The 24,034-nt window shown below is 52.3% G+C and overlaps 1 protein-coding gene across 12 annotated transcripts in view; it reads left to right on the top strand.

Moving 5' to 3' along the window:
- The window catches only part of CELF6 (CUGBP Elav-like family member 6), a 242,235-nt gene that overhangs the window by 20,504 nt on the left and 197,697 nt on the right, over positions 1-24,034 (top strand). The gene's annotated exons all lie outside the window — the stretch shown is intronic.

Consider the following 24,034-nt stretch of genomic DNA (forward strand, 5'->3'; position numbering starts at 1 on the left):
GCCTCCCTGAACTGAATCTGCTTGTGAGGAGAGAACAGATCTGGGAGCAAGTGGGATACGGGCCTTTGGCCATTTGCTATCATAAATTCTACATTAGCTCCTTCCCTGGTAGCTTCAGCCTCCAATGCACCTGAGAAGTGCTCGGGCTGTTATGTAATTTTCTTTCCTGTGTGTGTCAGAGGAGATTCATCCCACCAATTCATCCCATGCCCAATCCAGAATGCAAGAAAACCTGGATTTCAGCTTGTAGGAGTCCAGTGGCTGCTTCTGCATGGGATCCTTCTTATTTACAGAGAAGGGGCGATTCAGCCCCTGGGCAGGGGGCCAGCACGAAGCCAAAGCTCTGCTCACGTCTGGCTGATGCCTTGGCCCCCTGCCCAGCAGTGAATCCCTCCCAGAGGTGCAAAGATGCCTGGAAATCCAGGTGTGAATATGAACTACCAAAGCAAAATAACACTACTGATTTGAAATGGACTGAGGGGGTAGGACAGCATGCCCCTTGGGGCAGCTCTCGCCTCCCTGTGGTCAAATTCTCTGTTCAGCCTGGCCCTGGGGGCCTTCGCTCACTTGCGGGGAGAGAAGGGGATAAGATACAGTGATCAGTGTTTTGGCTGGCACCCAGTGAGGTAGGTTTGGTGGGAACAGGAGGTCCAGTTCCACTCAGCCTAGCCCATTCCCAAGGCCCTCGGGCTGTGATGGTGGGAAGACCAAGCTGGCTTGGTCCTCAATTGCGGAGGAGAGCAGAGAATCTGTGTGTGCAGCACCGCGCTCCCGGTTGGGTTGTCAGCGGTGGGCGTCAGACCTGGGATGGCAGGCAGGCATCTCTGTTAGCTAAGGCTGTAGCATCTTCACCAACCTGTACCTGTGACTGGGCCACCACGCAGGGAGGACAGAGCATGACGCAGAACGGATCACACATGGTGCGCATGCCTGTTGCTTTGGTACCAATCCGTGAGTCAGAAGTGGCTGATGATTTTAGGGGAGCAGCCCTGAGAAACCTGAAAGCGTACTGGTTCCAGGCAGTGCTGAGCAGCCACCCACATAGTCTGACCCCGGTCAGGGATCTCGGCTTGGGCACCCAAAATCACACGTCACATTTGCAAATCTTGGCCGGGGTGACTGGGCCAAGACTCGGGGGATGTGTGGCAGAGCCAGGAATTGGATTCTGCTCTCCTAAGTCCCCGTCTGGATCCCCAGCCGAAGGCACCAAGGCTCTCCTGAGAAAGGCTGTTCTCCTGAGCTCTCCAGCCCAAGGCAGTGCGGGTGCGTTCAGCGCAGGCGGCATCTGAACATAGGCATGCTCACGTGAATCTTCTACCTCGCTACATGCAAAGTGTCCAGCCCAGGCAGAGATGGGGGCTGTCACAAGGATCTCGCTCCACCCTGTCAGGCTTTGGTTGGGGTTAAGAGGATTCATTCTGAGGGAAGCTAAGAGGGGTACAGGGATGCATGAGATAACACAGGGGCAGGAATAACAGCAGCTTGCTCCCCTCTGCTGCCTTCCCTCTGAGGACTCACAGAGCTCTACAGACATGAATGGTTAAGCTTTGCCCCCTCCCCCAAAATGGGTTAGGCCTTGTCCCCATTGTACAGATGGGGGAACTGAGGCACACAGCAGGCTTGTGAGTTGCTCCCATAGGAAGTCAATGGAAGAGCTGGGAATAGCAGCTGGGTCTCCTTACCGCTCTGCCCCACCAGTCTTGTGCCTCGTTAACGTGTGTTAAATATGAGTACAGACTGTAGAGAAGACAAGCTCATAATGAACAGCCCAATGTCCATATGTTCTCGCTAGTGTGCCAGAGCAGCCAGTAGATGGCAGTGTTGCAATCAGCCGTGCTCAACTGTGTGTCATAGCCTCAGTACTGCTAAGAGATTCATATGTAGTTCACGTGGTGGTGGTAGGGAAGGGATGCTTTTGGAACAGAGGGTTCATAGTTCAGCTGTCGGAGCAGCTGTGGTGTCTGAGTACTCATGGTGAATGTAGCTTCTTTATGTTGTTGCACTGTGCTCAGCAGTAACAAATATTGGGGTCTTGCAGGTCGGCTTTTCATCAGAGGAGAAATGATGGGGCGGAGTCTGGGTGTATTCCTAGTACAGCTTGTTTTTTACACGTCACGCAGCAATCCTAGAAGAGAGGTGGTCCCATGCAGCATGCAGGCAGTCCCCTCTCTGCAATCGTGGCCCAAACTCCAATGCCCGGTGCCCAGGGGACAGCTCAGCAGCAAGAATTAACTCTGGTTAAAGAGCTCAAGGCACAGAGCAAACTCCTATGCCATTTGCCACAGCTCCCCAAACAGAAACTGCATCACAAAACTAACAGCGATGCAGCATTTCTTCCAAGACTGCTTGCATGCTTAGAAAAACCTTGTCAGTTCACCACCCAGTGACCCCTGCCACAGCGACATGTAATACATGGCTCTGTCACCAGGGGTATCTTCTTTCTTCCCGATGGTGTTAAGTGTTTATGCTTATCACATACTCCTCTCCCTGTCTCTCGGATCCCTGCATCCGAGATCACTAAAGGTATTATCCATCCATGCTATCCTTTCCATCTCCACTCAGTAGACTGCCTGGAGTGCAATGCTATAAACACTCATTAGCTCTCTGGCCTTGTGCAAGTCACACAATTGATCTGTGCCTCAGTTTCCCCATCTGTAAAACAGAGGGGGGGACTCCCTGATGGGAGAGTGGTGAGGTTTTGTTAGTGACTGTTTGCAAAGTGCTGGGAGATTCTCGCATGCTGGTAAGTGCATGGTTAAAATGACTGTCCCCAAGGTATTTTCCATTGTGAACTCTTTGCGTGTTGGGGAGTCTGCCTCTCTAGCTATAAGTTGCCTAGTATAACAGGAGCTGTGGGCACTCTGGGAATATCGATATTAAATAATAAGGATAGGAGCAGTTCGCTTGTGGCTAGAGCTGTTGGGGGAGAAATGTCCATGAATGGGACTTTTGGTAGTGACTTAGCTAGAGGGCCAAGTCACTGCAGCAAGTCACCTCTATGGCAGGAGGAGGGCAAAGGTAACTGTGGGGATACTGAGGCAGATCCCTGTAATGCTGGGTCTTGCTGCAAGGGGGCACTCTGTAAGTCAGTGAGGCTGTACCCCACAGTTATAATTAGTGACAACAATAATTTTGGAAGGGAGATAAGACCTTATGTGTCAGGGCTTAACCAAACTATTAGGGATCACGGTGAGACCTTGGGGGGTGGGGTGGGGAGAGATTATCGCACAACTGCCTGCTGTCGGGGTTTTTGCACCTTCCTCTGAGCTGCTGGTGCTGGTTACTGCCAGAGACAGGATATGGGCTAGATGGGCCTTGGGTCCAGTCCAGTTGGGCAGGTCCTATGTTCACAGGAGCACCCAGTTTTTAACAAACTTTGGAGAACTCTGTCCGGGCTTGTCATCCAGAAGGTTTGTAGCAGAAACCAGATTCTGGGAGCTCCCCTCCTCCTATCAGAGAAGAGAAACACCAAGTCTCCTCCACCTCCAATCAGAACACCTGGAGTTTCACATGCTGACAAGGAACAAACCAAAGAGTGCTTGTGGATAGGAATTATTTCAAATAATGCCTCAATTGGAGGAAAGCCAGGGTGGCTCCAGGAACACAAAACCCGATGGCATGAGTTAAGGAAAGGATCTGTTCTAAATGATCCAGCTACAGCACCTGGGCCTGTCAGCAAGAAAGTCAGAGCTGGGCTCGCATTGGCCACCTGCCGAAAGTGGATTCTGGCTCAGTTCCCTGATTAGGGACTGATCATAGCTTCACAGGTCCTGCACTGTACTAAGGGCTTGAGCCCATTCCGCTATTATTAGTGACAAAACTCCCACTGACTGCAATGCAAGAATCAAGCCTTCAGCATCTTCTGGGAGCTTTTGAGCATCCTCAGCCCCCCTTGACTCCAGTGAAGATCAGAATGCTGAGCACCTCACAGAATCAAACCCCGAAGCCCCAGTTCCTTAACTTTATGCACATGCTTGAGTCCTTCCCTGTTGAGCAAAGCTCTTAACCGCAGGCTTAAATCCCACTGATTTGATGGGACGTAAGCTCACGCTTATAGCTAAGCACATGCGTCAGTGTTTCACTGAATTGGGGCCTTGATGAGGAAACAAGCAGGAGACTGAGACTCTGCCTCCACTAGAAATGGTCCAGCTGCATGGTTGTGTTGGAGACACGACTGGGATGGAAGGGGTAATTAATCCAACTCTCCGAGAGGCAGTAGCTGAGTCAATGGAAGAATTCTGCCATCAGCCTAGCAATATCCAAACCAGGGTTTAGGCGGGATTAATCACATCGCGTAGGGCATGAAATGAACTTTGTAGTGTATACCAGCCCACAGCAGACATATATATAACAATGGAGAGTGTAAAGGAGGCCAGTCCAGTTCCTGCGTATCATGCCCATGATACAGTGACTTGGGGATTGTCGCTGAAATGCAAAGGCAATGTGTTTGTAAAGCACTGTGGTTAGTAGTAGCCATTTGCTTACCACCTCACCCGGACAGAAACACGTCTTTGACAAATTTCTGTCACAACCTTTTCTTTGATGAAAAACGTCTCTTCAATGGAATAGAAGTTTCTTTTTTCAGCAAAGTTTTTTTTGGGGGGAGGGATTAATTTAAAAAAAAAAGTTGGTTTTCAGTTTTTCAGTGAAAACTGGAAAATTTTCATGAAAATTTTCAGGAAAAAATGTTGAGTGTTTTTTTTCCGCTCCAAAATTCTCCCAGAAAATCAAACCCCTCTCTTTCTCAGCTCAACTTCTGACGCAGTGTTGAATCGACTTCTGGAACTCATTGCTGCAGGATGTGACTGAGGCAGCTAGCCGAGTTTAACCAAGTTAGGCACCTAGGAACAAGAGATTCTACAGTGACAATAGCCAGGGTAAAAAGGACAAGTTCTCTCTAGACAGCATCATGCTTCAGGGAAACAGGTGCTCTCCAGCAGGGGTCAGGTGCAGAGCAGAGGTCATATGACTGAAGCAGTGAGCAGAGGCAGGTGAGCAGACTGGATGGTTTGTCCAGTATTGCAGGCTGTGAGCTGGATCCTGCCAGGTGCTGAGCCCCGCCATTTCCCCTCATTCCAGAGTGTGTTTGTTAGCCAGAAGCCTGTTCTTGGGATCAGCAGTTTGGGAGGTCATTGCAGACCTGGTGAAATGAGCTAGTGAAATGAGCCTGCACAATTGCTTCTCCTCTCCACTGGCTGCTCTAAGACCCCACCTGGGGCAGAAGAACTCCTGGGAGCGAGTCAAGGGGCAGGATCCCAGCCATTGAATCGAGAGTGAGGGGGCTATTCTAGGCAGAGAACTGAACCAAGTGCAGGAGAGAAAGCTGCAGTGACGGACACTGCCTAATTTAATTGTTCCGGATTTTGTTAGATCCTCCTCATTTCACCTGTGGCTTGCTCTGCTGCTCCCTGTCTGTCTCTGCTCTGCAGATGGAAGAAGAGTGGTGAAGGACTCAGGAGTCACTTTCTCTGGGACAGTTAAACTGTATCTGTAATTCTACTGCTTTGGCCAAGCCCTGAGCCTTTCCTGGCATGGGGCGTGCTTGGCTTACATCAGAGGAAGGCATTTTGAACCAGGGCTGAAGGCAGCTAGGTAAGGCGGGGAGGACAGTAGAGCATCAGCCATGCAGATGGATCCACGAAGGCCCGGCTGTGTGATGGGTTTGGATTCAGACTGGGTCTCGGCCCGAGCGCATCGGAGCGCAGGAAGCAGCCCTTGATGGACTGTGTGGGAGATCTGGGGAACTCTGCAATGAGGCTGGCCAGTTGCACTTTGGGAACCTCCTGGGGAAGGTGTTAATTGCTCTGGGCCTTGGTTCGGTTCTTCGTACCCTCTCCTCTCAGCGTGGGAAGGAAGGGGCAGGGGAGATGGTAAGAGACAAGAGCAATGAGAATGAGTGTCTGGGGTGGGACTGGGGAGGTGAAGGGGGTTGGGCCTAGGAACCAGGGACTGGGAGTAGGTCTGAGCTGCTGCCCTCTGGAAGGGATCTGAGCGCCCTCTAGGGGCAGCGCTAATCACACCACTGCTGCGCTCAGGGGATGCCCCGTGGATGGTACCACCTTGATCCTCAGCCAGGCGGGGCAAGCGTCTGTGGAGAGTGGCAGAGCAGTTTGGAGCATTGTGAGCAGTGCCCCCAGGCCTCTACCCCACTTAGGCACCCTCTCCTCGGGGTGCAGGGTGCCAGCACAGAGCCCATCGGCCAACCTCATGCAGGGCTTCCAGCTCCCCTCCCACACCTCTCTGTCCCTTCTCCCTCCCCCAGTCCCTGATGGGGCTTCTAGATTTCAGTTCCCAAGGCCCAGATTCTGAACCAGGCGCCGGATTGGGCCATGCTGGAGGATCAGTGAGCCCAGGAGGGCGATGGAACTGACAGGATAGTGGGGTGAGAATTAAGGAGAGGCAAATCCTCTTGAGTGACCTTTGACTTCCCTAATGGATATTCAGGGAGGCCCAGCTATTCCCTTGCTCCCCCCACCCCCCTCCACTCTTCTCTGCTGTATCCGGCCACTGGGGGGCAGGTGAATAGGCAAGACTTTATGCTATCCCTTCAGGCTCTTCAATAGAAGCTGGCTGGCCTGCTGCCATTTCTTGTTCTCATCCAAGGTACAGTCCCACCCCACCCATTCTTCAGCCTGGGGCCCCCAAAATGTTCCTCTGAGACCCAATATAGCTGCAGTTAGCCCTGCCCAGCTTCCAAGTGCATTGCAGTATAGTGCTGGGAAACCTCCTATCACGTGGGGCATCTCCGTGTGCCCAAACTCATCCTATGGCAAGTGATCACATGGAAACATGCATCCCATGGGAAGAGACCACATGGAAACACGCATCTCATGGCAAGTGATCACACGGAAACACACATCCCATGGGAAGTGACTGCATGCAAACATGGATCATGCAAAACAACCACATGCAAACGTGAGTCACATGGGAAATGATCATACACAAATACTATTCATTTCTCCCCAGCAGCACAGCACCCCCAGCACCAGGTCCATGAGGCCAGGGCCACTTATTGGAGTGCCACCAGCACTCCCAGAATCTGGGTGAGCTATGGAGTCTCTGGCCCAAGTGTCAACCCAACCTGCTGCATCTTAGCTTGGGAAGTGGGCTAAGAACCCAGCCTGAGGGGGCAGAGCTGCAAACACTCAGCTCTGTGGACTCCAGCGAGGTCAATCCCACGCGACAGGTGAGAGCTTCGCTCCCCGCAGCTCCTAATCTGCGTGGGTCTTGCCAGCTGAGCCCTACATCCTGCTTGAAGAGAGGCTGCATGGAGAGCTATTGACCTGCTGTTCTAATTGCCTGACATTCTGTTTAGTAAACCCTAATTACTGCAGCCAGGAGTTAAATGGGAGGCTGTTAAACGGGGATTGACAGCTGGGGCCGGGGACCTAATTACAGACGTTCCTCGTGCCCAGCACGAGTGTGCACTGCCGCTGTTGCCTTGGAAACACACAGGCCCCACATGGCGTGTGGGAAGGAAATTGCAGGCCTCAGACAGCCAGGCCCGGTGGGTGCTTGTTCTTTAAGTCTGTGTGGGCAGGTGTTTGCTTGATGCTGCTAGGCGAGGGCAGCACCCGGGAGGATCATTAGCGTGAGGCCCGTGTCACTGCTGCAGCAACTTTGGGGGGCTCAGACCAGATGAAAGTGGTGTTCCCCTGATGAAATGCCCAGAGGGGAAGGCAGGGCTAGCGGTGAGCAGGGTGCTGGCGCTTGACGCAGTCAGTGCTCCATGCCCACTGTAAGGGCTCGTGAAGATATCCAGCCCCAGCTGTAGCCCAGCTGCGATGCCAGGGATGGAACGGAGGATATGGCAGCCAAACTGGCTGGAACGCACGCTGTATGGTGGGGGCGCCGGACACTGCTGTGCTGGAAGACAAGCGCAGGAGGATGGGAGATTAGAGTGCTGCTTGGTTGTCAGCCCTGGAGCAGGTACTATATGGCAAGAAGCAGCAGACCCTGCTTCACGCCTGACCTGGAAGGACTGTCTGTGAGGCTGGGAGGGAAGTTTGGCCTCCCATAACCTGTTCCATCCTTGGTTTCTCAGCTGGGGCTGCCATGGGGAGCAGAGGCTGAGAGTGACCAACTCATCGGTCATGAGGGGCCCCCAAGAGCTGTCAGGGGGGCGATTCTGAGCCATTCTGCAGCAGAGCTGCAGAGTTGGGTTCCTGTGGTGAAAGGCTCCATTGCCATTCCACTGGCACACAGGGTATGTCTCTACTACAAAAAGCACCGGCGACAGCGACTCTCCGACCCGGGCCTACAGAGTTGGGCTGACAATCTGGTGCTAAAAATTCCCACTCAGGCTCTGACACCGGGCCAGGGGGTTGGTCTCTGAGCTCGACTGGGAACATCTGCACAGCGCATCTTAGCGCCGTAATGTGAGCCCAGCGAGCCTGAGCCTGAAGACCTGCCTGTACTCACTGCTGCGGGAATGTTGTTTGCAGTGTAGATGAACCCACAGAGGTGCCAGCTCAGATCATGGCTGAGCACTGGATGGACACACAGACAGAGTGTAACAGCATTGCTTGGAACTGGCTAGCCCTGTTCAGTAAGCCCTGTTTGTGCCATAATTAGCTGCCTTCCAGGCTCAGGGGCAGGACTGGTGGAGGTGGGTGACAGCCTGAAACACCTGGGCCTCAGCGAAGGGCAGAGAACCCAACTTAGAGAAGGACCCACAGGAAGCAGGTTGGGTTCCTGTTGAAGGCCCAGGAAGGACTCTGGGGAAGCAGTCTAGGAGTCAGTGCCCTACCCCAGGGAGGAGATTCAAAAGTAACCCAAAGGGGTGGGAATGGAGCCCAGAGGGCATGCTGTAGGCAGCCCAAGCAGGGTGGAAAAACCTCATTACCGTGGAAGGGGATCGAACTCTGTAGGGGCTGCACCCTGTGAATCCCTGGGAGAGACAGAAAATTCTGCTGAGGGGAAACTGAGGCAGGGTGTGCCTGCAGCCCCATGCTCAGCCAGCAGGGGGTGTTACAGGGCAGTATACCCTGTGACACAGCAGCTGCCCCAAAGAGCTTACAATCTAAACATACAGACATGGCAGGAAGTATCACTGTCCCCAGCTTCCAGAGGGGGAAACTGAGGCACAGAGAGACTAAGTCACTTGCTCAGGGGAGCCTGTAGTAAAGCAAAGAATTGAATCCTGGTCGCCTGAGAGCTGGACAGTGCCTCAATCCCTCTTCCAGCTCCCATTAGCCAGAGGGAGCAGGTATTTGTCAGTAATCCAAGCCAGGCAGCATCCCGATTTTGATTTGTGTGGCATGGGCTGGGAAGGGTGTCTGAGCTCAGCTGCTGCAACAGGGATCGAGGCACGTACATGTGCCAGATGCGCAGACCTTTCACAGCTGGTCACCTTTCGGGCTGAAATGTTCTAGCTTTCGCAGAGCGTGGTTAAAATGGCACTGCTGCTGCTTTGAGTCAAAGGTTGAACAGAAAAATTCCTCTCCCTTTTGTTTTAAAGGTGGGGAGGGGAGAACCCCCTTGCCATCCTTTGCTGGGTTAGCTAGGGAGCCCCTCGGACTTGTGCTGGCTTGCTCCAGGATGATTTCTCTATGTCAGGCAGCACCAAGAGGATTTCACAGGCTGGGAACGGGGGAAACTGGTTAGCAAACCTGCTCTTATAGGTTCCAGGGTCAACAGGGACCATTCTGATCATCTGGTCTGACCACCTGCACAGCACGGGCCAGAGGCCTTCCCTGAATTAACCCCTGCTTGAGCTAGAGACGATCTTTTAGAAAAACATCCAAATCTTGATTTGAAAATTGCCCGTGATGGAGAATCCACCCAAGACTTGGTCAGTTATCCCAGTGGTTAATCACCCTCCCTGTTAAACATTAATGCCTAACTTCCAATCTGAATTTATCTAGCTTCAGCTTGAATCTTGTTATGCCTTTGTCTGCTAGATTGAAGAGCCCATTGTCAAATTTTTGTTCCCCACGTAGATACTAACAGACTGTGATCAAGTCATCCCTTAACCTTCTGTTGGTTAAGTGAATTAGTCAGAGCTCCGTGAGTCTCACTATAAGGCAGGTTTTCCAGCCTTTCTCTGCTGAGTACCCCAAACCCTGAGCTCAGAAAGCTGGCCTGAATCTACCCTGCAGTTCCACTTTAAATGAGCCTCTTCCAGACTCTGTCAAAATGGCTGCTTGTACTCCACCGTTTTGATTGTGGTTTTTAACAGGGGCAGCTGAGCCCTGACAAACTCCGTGCCTGGGTGGGTTTGCAGTATTGTGCATATTCCCTTTAAGTGTGGGTGTCTGGAATGAGCATGTGCGAAGTGAGGATGATGGCAGAGCAGCCCGGAGGTCCACTGTCACAGCCACCGGTCTGGGTGTAGCAGCACCGTGCACTGGGGATGCACTTAGCAATGCAGAAATAAAGGTAGGGATTAAAGATTCTTTCTGGGGTGAGCTCAGAGCACGCAGCTCTTTGGAGATGTCTGCAGATGCCGGCAACTGGAGATCGGCTGGGAAGCTGGGGACTAGCAGGGCTGCGCGTTCATTCTTTACACGTCTGTGCAGATTATGTTTCATGCCCTCTTTTTGATAAGCAAACCAGGGGATCTAAACCCTGCAGTGGTCCTCCCTTTAGCAGGTCCCGGCTGTTTGAGGAAATATACTGTGGATTGGTGTCCGGAAACTGCCTCCGGACCAGAGCTCCCGGTCTCTGATTAGATCCCTCTCCTATATTATGTTTCCCTTTCGTGTGTGTGCCCTGGTGGACTGGCCCTTCAGCAGGGGTGCCTGGGGACCAGCGCTGGCTATCAATTGCTGCTCAGCATCTGGCGGGCAGGGTGTGAAGTGGGGTCCTTTCACAGGGCGAGTTTATTCTATGGGTTCTGCTCCTCCTCTCCTCCCCAGCACTCCCACTGAGTCTCGCAGGCCTGATCCATCCCCACCCCCTGACCTGATCCAAAACCCACCAGAGTCTATGCAGAACTGGTTCTTGACCTCAATGGGCCCGAGCGCCTCAGAGCTGAGAGGGATTAAGCGCAGCTGTAAGAATCAGGGGGCGGTGCTGCATCTCGGTCCAGGTATTCCAGCATCAGCAGGGCAAATAGAGACAAAGGGGGCCTCTGCATACACACAGGTGTGGACTGTGGGGACTGGCTCCCAGCATGCAATGCTCCTTCGTGGGCTGGGCGGCAGCCCTGCGGAGGGGGCACCGTGCCCAGAGTTAGCTAGGGCAGAGAGGGGTTGCTGGACAGAAGTCAGGCATTCAGCCACAGGGTCCTAGAGGCTCCCCAGCTGGACAGCGGGCTAGCCCCACCACAGAGCCAGCTGTGGGGGTTGGGGCACTTGCCTTGGGTTCGCAGATCTGGAACACGAGGATCTGATGTAGTTATTCCTGATTTACACCAGTGTGTTGTGGGGGGGAATCTAGCACTGCACCATGCTTTGGGGTGGGGGTATACAACAGCTCTCTCACTCACACACACACGGGTACACAACTGCACACACTGAAACCCACAAGGCTGGCTAGATGCAGAGCCACTTGCTAGCCATCCTGGGCTGCACCCCTGATTCTTGCATCTTCTCCTGTCCCTACCCCTCCAGCTCTGAATTTCACTCTTCCTGATCCAGGGGCTGGTCCCCTTCTGCCTGCTATGCTCCCACCCACAGCAGGTAGGCGGGGGTGTCCCTTTACAAACTAGCTCCCCCATCCGTGGTGTCCCTGCATGGCTGCTGTTGGATCCCTGCAGACTGGCCCCGCTGGCTGAGTGTGGGGAGAAGCTGGGCTGGGGAGGGAGCTGGAAGGAATGAATGGTTCCCATGCCATCTCCGGCTCTGGCAGAGTGGGGAGATGAAACAGGTCTGAGCAGCTCCCCCGGCCCCTGTTGTCTCTGGGTTTGGTTAGCAGCCTGCTGCTTGCTTGTGAGTGGGATAACGGGGTGGGGAGGTTGCTGGAGTGTTTTTCCCCGGGGTGGGGGTTCTTGGGCCAGTTGGGAGAGGGAGCTGTGACATGCTGCCAGTGTCCTGGAAATTCAGATGAACAAGAGGGAATGACATTAACCCAGACTGAACTCGGGTTAAGCCCTTTGGGGCCCAGTGCAGTCATGTCTGAGTTACGTGGCATTGCATGCACCTTCGCTAGTCAGGAGCTGGGAGGCTTGTGAACATCTGTCATCAGCCTGGGAGGCCACCCCCTGGGGAGATTTGCATAGGCTGGGTCAAACTGGGCTCTCCAGAGGCCAGCAGGCAAAGCAAAGTCTTTTGGATGAACAACCAGAGTTTAAACAGGCTCAGGGCCTTCTTCCTGGCCCAGCGAAGGAACAGGACTGCTGGCCCACAGAGGGCCCCAATCCTGAGGGGCGGGATGGAGGGACTGGGCCTGCCATGGTCAGGTGACCACGGTGAGCTTATCAGCATGCGTGCAGGTTCTTGTGGTGTTTCTCCGATGCTTTCTACCTGAAGTGGGCCAGCTGAGAGTGGAAGCTTTTACCTCTCCAGAAGTCTCTGAGGAGAAGCAGGCCAGTCTCTCTGGGCAGCCTGTCTGTGCTAGGAATACACAGTGAAGGCAGGGGACTATGCAGCCTGGAAATACCCTGCTCAGAAGGGAGTGAGGCGCAGATCTGCACCCAGCAGCCAGGGAGCTGGGCGCCTGAGGGTGGGTATGGACCACTGCCAGAAGATACAGGTGCCCTGAGCTGTGACGGCAGGCACCAGGTGCCATGATTTCATAGTGTAAGCACCACCCCCTTGTGGGCTTTAGACACACCCAGGCCCCGTCCCCTGCCTTACACCGTCCCTCAGAGTGCGTTGCCAGGCACGCTGTTGCTAAGGAAGATGCTGTAGGACAGTGCTTTCGTTGCTAAGGCTGCCTGTGCCAATGGCCTCCAGCGCTGTGCTCCTCCCAGTGCCCTGAGTGACCAGTCGCGATCCCCAGCAGGCTGCAGAGCAGGTGCCAGTGGCATGTGGGCTCCCACTCATTTCACCCGCTCGCAGTCATTGCTTGGGGTAATGAGGCAGCACCGGGGAGTGCTTAGAGCAGGGTGCTGCTGGCCAGAAGACTTGGGTTCTGCTCCTGACACTGCCTGTGTCACCCACGGCCAGTTGCGGCCTCTCTCTGGCCTCATTTTCCCCATGTGTGCAATTGGGGGATGCTGCAGCTCACCCTGGGTTCTGGGAGGAAAGGCATGGTGTAAGTGATGGATATAAGGGTCATCAGCAGAAAGAGGGACCAGGGGGTCACGCTGGGGGGTGAGGTTGAACGAAGGAGGCTGAATAGTGGGAGGCATGTTCCTGACCGGTTGCTCTGGGAAGGGGGAGCTCACTTGGCTCAGTCCAGAGTGGAAGGCGCATCAGCAGGTGGTGTGCCACGGACAGCCCTGTCCTCTCCCAATGGGGCAGGCTGGGGGCCCCAAGAATAGGCCATTTCCCTCTGCCAAGTCTGTGACTGAGGGAGGGTTCCCCAGAGGGAAGGGGCCCTCCTGTGGCTCCAGCAGCCACCCCACAGAGCCTGTGGCAAGGGCGGCCTCAGGCAGGACCACGGAGGCAGCTGCCTAGGGAGCTATGTATAAGGGGGCTGGCTGTGGGATTGCTCACTAACAGGCATGCCCTGACCCCTGCCTCTGCCCACCCGCACCGCCCCTCCCAAGCAGGGCTGGCTCCAGGCACTAGCTTTCCAAGCAGGTGCTTGGGGCGGCATTGAGAATGGGGTGGCAGTCCATGTCCCACGGTGGCAATTCGGCGGCAGCCCCCCTGCTCTCCCGGGCGGGGGGCGGGGGAGCAATTCGGCGGCCTCTCTGTCGCTGTTGTGGCAGTGGCAATTCAGCGGCGACTGCTTGGGGCGGCAAAATTGGTAGAGCCACCCCTGCTCCCAAGGGGCTGCTCTGGGCACTGCCCAGTCAGGTGAGGCCTCAGATACATCCCAGAATCCTTTGCACTTAGCTGCCATGGCTTCCTTTGAAACTTGAGTGCAAAGGATTCTGGGAAGCTGTGGGGAGTTAATGGCACATGCAGCGTGGGAGTGAGAAGAACCGGAGACACACCTGCCCCTTGGGAGGAGGATGGAACCAGTACTGGGGTCAGGAAGGATGGGGCAGCCCCACAGTCCTGTGGGAAAAGAGGAAGGGGACAGTGCCAGCTACTGGGCCATTGTAGCACTGCCCGTGGACTGCCCCGCATAGCTGCCCCTAGGGCAGGGTGGGGGAGTCTCTTTGCGAGTGGTTTGGTGGCCTCTGGCGCAGCATGGCTCGCTCTGTCTGGCTCGGGATGCCTCTGAGGCAGAGCCTGACAGCTTTACTGATACTTTTTATGGTGCGCTGACAGATAGCTTCGTTACAGAAGGGGAGAACTGTCCATAAATTACCAAGGAAACATCTCCCTGTCCCCTAGGGCGCAAGCTTGCAAACACATTCTGATCCTAGCTGGGAACTGCCATGGGGTCACTCTCCTCCACTGATTTCCAGCTGCCGAGCGTACCTGGGGGGAAAGGAGCAGTGAGGGGAGGGGGGACTGGTCAGTCACATCCGGGAGAGGGGGCCAATCGAGACCTTGAGATCAAGTCTGGGAAGCTGTGGTCTCTGGAGACACTGGTGCTGGTCCATTGCCCAGAGTCCTAGGACTGACTGTCTGATCTCTCTTGTTGGCTCTGACATGAGAGCTCCCTTAGCGCCAGCGTCAGAGCCCCTTGGAAATCCCACTGTGTTGGCAGGAAGAAATGCCAAGCAGCTAGATAACCAGTTTGAGGTGCTGAACAGAAAGAGCAGAGCTGAGGAAGCCCAGTTTTTATTCAAAATGGGAACCAGGCCACCAGTTCTCCTGGGTGGCTTTGGAAATCTCAGCCCAGGTGCCTCCAGGCTTGAAGAAGGTTGGGATCAGTCCTGATCGAGGTTAGGCATTTCCCTCACCCCGATCCTCTAACTCTTGGGAGCCACCACCCTGGAGGTCTCCTGTCCTGCACGTCCTGCTCTGGAAGCCCATGCTACAATGAATTGCCCACCAATTGGAAACAGCGTTCCTAGGTACGAGGTTCCGTGTTTCCTGTGGTTGAGGGTACCGTGCATTGCAGTCTTGGGCAGCGCTCATCTCCGGGAGACTGGGCTATAGTGTGGGAATCCAAAGGGAGTAACCGTCAAGAGTAGGAGGGAATGGCAGGCTAATGGCTGAGAAACTTCTGTTTAGCAAGAACCTCTTTGGCCAAGGTAGTTCATAAAGAAATGTTGGCCCAGGACAGGATGTACTTGTAACCACAACTCAGGGGATCCGGGCTCTGTCCCTGGATTGGGTCACTCCTGTGAAAATCCCAAGCTGTGCCTCATTTCCCACATCTAAAGAGGAGAACTATTGTTCTCTGCCTCACAGGGTGTTGTGAGACTAAATTCATTGATGAAATGAGGTGCTTGGATACTAGACTGATGCGTGCCAAAGACAAGCCCATACATACCTCTGGGGTGAAACCAACCAGCTGTTTAATAGTGCCCAGTCATGCTTAACAACAGGGTTTGGGTCAGGAAAGGGCAAAATAATTCAGCTTTAATTGCCCATGCAGACTTTTAGATGGGACAGCAGTTGTGATATCTCTACCCTTATGAGAAGACCATGATGGTTTTAATAATGACTATGAGTGGTCAGGATCACTGTTGATCATCTCTGTAGAAAGATGATTCCACCCAGCAGCAAAGCACCCGCTAGCATATTGGTCGCTACTGACTCCAGGGAAGAGCTACCCTTTGCTGAGTTCTGCGCTAGCAGCCGGGCCCTACACTGTTCAGCCTGTGGGATACAAGGAGACCACAGCCCCTGCTGAAGCAGCGATGAGTAGAAGAGAAACGACAGAAGGTGCAAACCCAGGAAGCTCCTTAGTTAAGCAAGAGGTCATCTCAGAGCTAAGCAGTTTGGAAATTACGAACATTTTAAATGCTGTTCTTTCCCTTGTGTGCACTGGAACTTTTCTGTCTGTTTTCTTCAATGCAGTTTTTAAATAGCATTTGGAAAAATGCTCCAGTTGCCCACATGCCATTTACATGTTCATCACTTTAGAACTACTGATCTGATTTGCCTCACCCTGGCATGACTTTTAAATCTCTACTAGATCTACAAAACAAGCCAGGTCAGACGTTTCTGGCTTTGAGTTGTCAGCCATAATTGAACTAGTCCTTTGCCCGGTAACAATGGATTCTATCCTTCCCCACCTCATCCCTTGAAAAAAAAAGCCTGTCTCATGAAATGCTAGATAAGTAAATACAGTGAGGTTTTCAAAAGCGCTCTTTGCTATCCAAACTCTGGTCCCATTAAATCAATGGTAAAAGTCCCATTCATTGCAATGGGAGCAGAGTTAGGTCAAGGCTTTGAAAACCCCCCTGAATACGAGATTTAGGCTGTGAAATCAGTTGCTCTTGTGAGATTGAATCAGTCATGTTGCATACCGGTAGACTATTCTAGTCTTCTTCAGATGCCAACTTTAGAGCTGCTCAGGAAAGGACATCTCTTCTGGGGAAGAACTTTGATGAAAATAAACCACAGAAACATTGTTTTTGCACAAATCTTCCATCCAGTCTTTTTCATAGAATTCCAGGGTTGAAAGGGACCTCAGGAGGTCATCTAGTCCAACCCCCTGCTCAAAGCCGACAAATTCCCAATTTTTGCCCCACATCCCAAATGGTCCCCTCAAGGATTGAACTCACAACCCTGGGTTTAGCAGGCCAATAGCTCAAACCACTGAGCTATCCCTCTTCTCAGTGAAATGTTTTGGGTTTTGGTGGCTGCAGTTTTTAATTATTTTGTGGGTGGAAAATCAGGCATTTTTTCCATGAACATTTCCATTTTGATGGAAATTGTCCTGAATTTTCTGAGATGGAAATGTTAATGTTCTGTTGTGAAGCTACTCTGTATAAAGTAGAGACTGCCTGTTGTGGAGACAAAGTCTGTATTCAGGGATCCCTTGGCTTGATATAGCCTCTATGTGGTATTCATGACAGTTTTACTGAAATTCTCTATGGGTAAAATGAGGCCCAGGTTTGAATGTGTATTTTACCCACCCACCCAAAATGTATCTGCCAATCAGTCTTGCACTTGCTTAGCTGCTAAGACCTAGTCTCAGTGGTCTGTGATGACCTCACGAATGCAGAACATGGAGCTGAATCTCTGGTGCTAGAGTAGTTGGAGGAATGGAAAAGAAAACCCTGCCCCAGGGCTTCGCAGGATAAAAAAAATTGCCCTGCCTGTGAAACAAAAAGAACCCCTCGCAGGAGTGCAGTCTGGGAACTTGCTGCTTTATTCAGCTGCATCACAGCAAAGTGCCAGGGGGCAGGGGAAACTCCCCCTGACAAACAGGAAGCAGGGATGGGAGGATGGTGTGGAAAAAGTGAATAAGGAAGTGTTATTTACCTTTCACATAATACAAGAACCAGAGGTCACCTGATGAAATTAATAGGCGGCAGGTTTAAAATAAACATAAAGAAGTATTTCTTCACACAATGCACAGTCAACCTGTGGAACTCATTGGCTGGGTATGCTGTGAAGACCAAAAGTATAACTGGGTTCAAAAAAGAATTTGCTAATTTCGTGGAGGATTGGTCCATCAATGGCTATTAGCCAAGATGGGCAGGGCTGCAACACCCGTGGTCTGGGTGTCCCTAACCCTCTGACTGCCAGGTGCTGGGAGAGGATGACAGGGGATGGATCACTTGATAAATTGCTCTGTTTTGGTCATTCCCTCTGAAGCATCTGGCACTGGCTACTGTTGAAAGACAGGATACTGGACTAGGTGGGCCATTGGTCTGACCCAATAAGGCCGTTCTTGTGGATAATTTAGCCATGATCACCACTTTACTCCTTTCAGTGCCTTATAGTGTCCATCATAGTAAAAGAGACACCACTATTCTCCTGCAGTGAATACAAAGGGGATTTGTTATTAAGGCTGCTGGACACAGACAGACCCTGTGATTCTCTCTGGCTCCCGCCTACCAGCCTGTGTTGTTTAGGGTCACTAAGGAGATCTCTGGGAATCCTGGCCTGGATCAAGTGATGGGGGAAGGACTGCTGACTGCATCCTCATTGAAGGTGTCAGGAGCAGTGCTTTTAAACTGGAAACTCCAGTAGTGATCCTGCTCAGCCAGGCCAAGTGCTGCAGGACTGTGCTCCTCACCTGAGGCAGGGCCGGCCTGGTCCAGCATCTCTGCTGCAGCTGCTGCCGAAATCCATTAAAAATTGAGCAACAATTTGAAATAACACCAAACAGATCAATCAAGCATGTGTGCATTAAAATACAACCAAATTAACCACGGGATCATCAATCTTTAATGAGCCCCCATCCACAGCTATTAAAGGGGAGCTGCTGGGAACTGGTGTCTATGGAGAGGGCTGCCATGCAGCGCTTGACTGCATGACATAGCTAGAAACACATTGAACGTTCCTTCTCGCCGTGATACATGACAGACCTGGTAAACACATACGCTTGGTGTAATGTGAACTGATGCCTTCCTGTGGCCCCTTCGCCTGCTCTCTTGTGAGCTGGAGAGGTGCATGGGAGACCAGGGAAGTGCTTGCTGTTTGCTTATAAGAGGGTAGGATCCTTGTAAGTTTCCTGCAATGGCACCTACACATTCCTGGGTGCACTGAACATTGGGGTGGGCTGGATCTGGGGCACAGTGAGTCACCTGGCTTTCAGCAACCTCCAGCTGTTGATTGCAGTTGACTGCCAAATAAATGGACCCAGACATTGGAAAGCAGTGAACTGAAGAGCAGCGAGAGCCATAAGTGACGGCATCTCTTGTCTCATACTGACACGGACTTAGGCACTGTTTTGCTAATAACAATCAATCAGTCTACAGCCTTTTGGGTAGAGCCCTTTTGAATTTCTTGTTCCAAACTTATTTTCAGTGAAAATGGCCTTTTTTCTCCCCCCAAAAGAAAACATCCTCATCGTTGGAGGGGTGGCGGGGCGGGTTGTTTTTGTTTTGGAATTTTCTGATTGTTCTCAACAAGGAAACTGCATTTTTTCAGTTTTCAACATTGAAAGGGAGTATTTTGTTGCTGTTGTTCCCCTCTCCTTTTCTCTTCCTTTTTCCTGCCTTTCTCCTTTTTCAGGGGCAGAATGGAAAGGGAGGGGGCAGGGAGAGATGAAAGGAAGAGAAAAAAAAACAAAAAAGGGAAGTTTTTACTTTTGGTTTCAAAAATTGAAAACATTCTCAGTTTTCGTTTCTTTTGTCCGGGAAAAAGATGGAATTTTATGATGAAAAGTTTTGAGGAAACTGTGTTTTGGCTTACTGTGCCCCTGGGCTAACAGAGACCTTGTTAACCTGGTAGCCTCTCATGGGGCGTACAGACCCCATGCTCTCCTCACCCCTGGGCTCCTCAGCTGGGGCTGATTGGTGACCCCGCAGTCGCTGACCAGATAAAAAGACTGCAGGTCAGAAAGGCAGACGGCTGCTAGACAGGCTGAAGCACCGCTGCCTGCAGCAGTGTGGAGGGAAGCCGTCCAGCTAGCTGGGCCTCCAGAAGCAGAGGATCATGGGGTGGACTAGAAAGACATGGCAGGAACCAGTCAGGAATTGAGAGAAACTGGCCTCAACTGTTTCATATTGGGTCCCTGCACTGTAGCCCAGAGGACTGGGCAGTCCTACCAAACCCAACAGAAGAGTTAGCAAAGCCCGTGGGTCAAAGGGCTCTGAACCCTCCAAGAGTCTGGAAACTGTTGACCCATTGTAGAGTTACTGGCCTCCTGACTCATTAGCCTCTCTGCTGCCTTGAGAGGGGAGAGACTATTCATGAGCTGGCTGGAGTTAGAGTGAGGAACTACCAGATCTGGAGCTAAATGATGATTGGTTGAACAAAGGGGAAACTGAGGCAGACTTTCCATAAGCCCCCTCCCCTCAAGTGGGGAGGGGGCTGGGGGGGGGTGCCATCCAGTGGCTGAAGCAGCCCCAGACCCTGCCCTGATGGGAATTCCCTACATTGTGAAAATAACCCATGTTCCTGTGCTCTATTAATGAGGGGGGAGAAGATGAATTACAACTTTTTCCCTCTTCCCCATCCCCTGAGTGCACAGACTAGAGCCTTGTTTCTGTGCTGACTCAGCCAGGGCTGCTTGCAGCCAGGCCTGGAAACGGACGTGCTAAATTCCCAGCAACACGGCTGTGCTCATGGGGCCTCTGGCCACGCAGGATGAGAAAGAGGCTGGAAATCTCATGCCACAGGGAGACTTTCTGGCTCATTTTCATAGGTTCATAAGTTTTAAGACCAGAAGAGACCACTGTGGTCACCCGGGGTGGCAAATGCTCCGTGTGACACAGACAGGGAACCTCACCTAGAGATTCCTGCAGCAAACCCAGAACATCTGTGGCCGATGCCAGGCCCACTGCTCCTGGAGAGGAGTCAGCATGGCTTATGGGCAGGGGACTCCGCATCAGTTCACTGGTGCTCTACTGACCAGTCTTGGCTAAGTCACTTCATCTGTGTCTCAGTTTTTCCATCTCTAAGGTGGGGATAATGACCCTTCCCCGCCTTTATAAAGCATCTTCAGAGCTTCCTCTGGGCAAGTCCAGTGAGGTTCATCCAGCACTGCCACGGCTCCCTCTCCAGCTGCTGTGCCTGAGAGCTGCCCAGCCGCTCCCACAAGGGTTTGCTTTTGGAGAGCCCACTGAATGCTGGGATCTCCAGGAATTCACTTGTGAGGGGCCTGCTCTCCAGGCAGGGGAGCTGAGAACCTAGCTGTGCGTGAGGGGATCCCAGCCTGATGCAATTGACTTGATGGGGAGCAGGGCTGGGCCCAGCAACTCCGCACAAAGTCATCTCACCACTTCTCTGGCTGCAATCGCTGCCCCTGCCTCCTACAGAACCTCAGCCAAGTGTCTCCCTGGGGTCTGCTCCCACTGACAGCTTGGGGGAGCTGCTCATTGGTTTCAGCGGGGGTCAGGTTGGGGTGACTTGGAGGCGCTGGGGCGGGAAAGTGCAGATCTAGCCCAAGTGCAGCGGAGATGAAATATTCCAAAAGCCACAAACCAGAGCATTGATTTTCTCCCGCGTGTGTGCTGTTCTGCTTTATGTGGGCTTCGACCTCCTGAGCTTAACAAAGTGAAAATAAATATTTAATTATTCTCCTAAATAAAAATCAATAGCGCTGCTGGTTGGCTAAGTAAATCGCCGGGCCCATAAATTTCCCCGCCACGCAGCTAGCAGATCTTCTATTAAGGTTACGACTAATGGAGAGAGGCCTTCACTAAATGGTGCTGCACAGAAGCAATAATTAAAGAGCAAGAGGGGAGCCTGACGGACCGCAGGGAAAACACCAGCCCAGGCTGAATTTGCTATATGATTGGGCATTGCCTCCCCTACTGTTGGTCAGAGAGGAGTCCCTGGACTTTGTATTCCACTGGAGTAGCTGCGACGCAAGCACACTGTGGTCCTTAAGAATAAAGAGATGAGTTATACAGTACATCTATAGACCTGTGAGTGAAAATGGAGCATGTGAGTTCTCGCAACAGGGCTGGAGTGTGTGCGTGTGTGTGTGAAAGAGAGAAAGAGAGAGAGAGAACAGCCATACTGGGTCAGACCAATGGTCAATTTAGCCCAGTATCCTGTCTTCCTACAGTGGCCAATGTCAGAGGCTCCAGAGGGAAGGAACAGAACAGGGCAATGATAGAGTGATCCATCTTTTGCTGTCCAGTCCCAGCTTCTGGCAGTCAGAGGTTTAGGGACACTCAGAGCATGGGGATGGAGAGTATGTGGGTACATGCAGCAGACATGAGCTGTATGTTGTCTGTAGGGAGTGTGCTGTTCATATATGGTGTATGTACCCATGGCAGTATCTGGTGTGTGTGCATGTTTGCAATGGACGTTTATGCTGCGGGTCTGTGAAAGGTACAGCATTTCCCCCCAGCAGTATGTAGCCTTATGTAGAGATGGGTGTTTTTCCCCCCTTGGCGTGGTAGATGCATTGGATTGACATGCATAGGAATTGACTTGAACTCATAAGTCATAGCAGGCTGGACTAGAGGAAAGCATGTAATAGTCCGAAGTTGGCCCGCTACAAACCCCTGGCTAGGCACTACTTTGCCATCGTGCACTTCTACATATCCATGCACTCGGGAAAGGTTCTTCCTTGGCACACCCTGGGTCTTCTCTGGGCAGTCCCCCAGCCACCTATGGGCCAGCTCGACACTGCTTAGCTTGCCAAAGCTCCGAAGCAGGCGTTAAGCGATAGCACTTTCTTTTTGCTAACAGCAGATCCAGCCTTGGTCTACAGGTGCCCAGCTAGCCTGGTGCTGTCTTCACTCAAAGGCTTCCTGAGGCATGTGCCCATCCGGCACGGCGTCTGGAGCCAACTGCTGGTGGAGTTCAGGAAGCAAGTTTTTAATCTTGGTATAAAATTGAATCTGATTTTTTCCTTTTTTAAGTTCATCCACCTAAGTCTAATTCACTTTACACAGCCCATAGCTGTCAGGGGCTGACTTAGATTGGAGGAGAGTGCTGGCGAGAGGAGATTTCGGCTCCAATGCTCAATCACTGACAGACGTCTCTGCCTTGATTATCTCTGTGCAGTTCCTCTCCTGCTGCTCATGCAGCTCCCTTAATGTCTGTCTTGCGTTCTGTCCCATCTCTCTGCTGTGGGCTCCAGAAATTCCTGCTGCTGACAGGAAACACAGTTGTATGAAGGGTTGATAGGTGGAGCATTACCATTAGTCGTCACAGCTCTGTGGGGCCGCAGATAAGCAGCAAAGCTATGGAACAGGAACACTGGAGCCTTATAAATGTGAACCAGGGCTGGGAAATCTCCCACTTGTAGGAAATTTCAGACCACACCAGAAATATCCAGTGTGCACTTTCAGGGATAGGGAAACACATAATGTACTGATATGTGTATATGCAAATGCAAGATACACAGAGATATTTTTGAGAACTATAGAAAACCTTGAGAAGGGTTAGATTGCTTATTTAATGAGATTGTGCTAGGTGCTGTGGAAAAACACAGAGACCTCAGGGCTGGGGTTGAGGGGCAGGGAATCAGACTGGGAAAACAAAGAGAGGTGCTCCTCCACACTCTGCCTACAAAATAAGCTCTCCCACGTGACACACGGCTCTGAGTTGTTTGTGCAGACGTGCAAAGTATGATCACCCCTGCTCCCTGGGCTTGACTGTCCCTCACTGGGATCCAAATGTGCACTCGGCCCTGCTGGGAGCCCCATGCTTGGCTTCCCCTCGGTGCACCTGGGGTCTCTGGTGGGCTCTGCTAGGCTCCTTGGGCATGGCTCCTTTTCAGCTGGGGGAGGGAGGAGTGGGTGAATCTCCCAACTCCATGCACACCTGGTCCCAAATAGTTGTCACTCACAAGAGGCTATGGAGATCTTCATGGCACAATTGCCCTCTCCTTTCTTGGTGACTAGTGAAAAAGGTAACACTGTAATGGTCGGCATTGTTATCCTGGAGTGTCTGAGCTGGCCCCCATTGAGATGAACAGGGCAGTTCACACCTCTGCTTTTCTGCTAGGTATCTGTTACGCTCCACTCACGTAGCCGAGGCATGCCAGGACAGCTCGAGATGCTCTGTTTTTAAATGAAAGCTTAGGTGCTAGAGGATAAGCAGGCTGCCAGTACACCATACCAGCTGCAGCTGAGCCCTGCCTGGAGGTGATAGTGGACAGCATATTAGACATGAGCTTGCATGGAGTTAGTGACACAATGTGCCAAAGCACCTGCAGGGGTATCAGTCACAGAGCAGGGATGGTCTGGGCTCTTCTGCTGAAAGGAATTCACAGTGGAGCAGCAGAAATGAAGAAGGAGGTGAAAGGATTAGCGTGGAAGGAGAGATCAAAGCTCGGCTCCTGCTCCCTTTGAACTTGCATTGATCTCCGTTACGGGTCTGATCCACCTGTCACTGGCAAGACGCCCATGAAGTTCAATGGGGGTTGGATCGGTTCCTCTGTGCATAGGCTGGCCAAATGGTGACGAAGCAGGAATCTGCCAGCCTGCGAGGTGTGTAAATGTCTGAGAATGGTCTTGGGTGTCTGACTGTGGCTCACATCAAATCACAGAACTGGAAGGGACCTCGAGAGGTCATCTAGTCCAGTCCCCTGCACTCATGGCAGGACTAAT

The sequence above is a fragment of the Caretta caretta genome, chromosome 10 (genome assembly GCF_965140235.1).
Source record: "Caretta caretta isolate rCarCar2 chromosome 10, rCarCar1.hap1, whole genome shotgun sequence".
Lineage (NCBI taxonomy): Eukaryota > Metazoa > Chordata > Testudines > Cheloniidae > Caretta > Caretta caretta.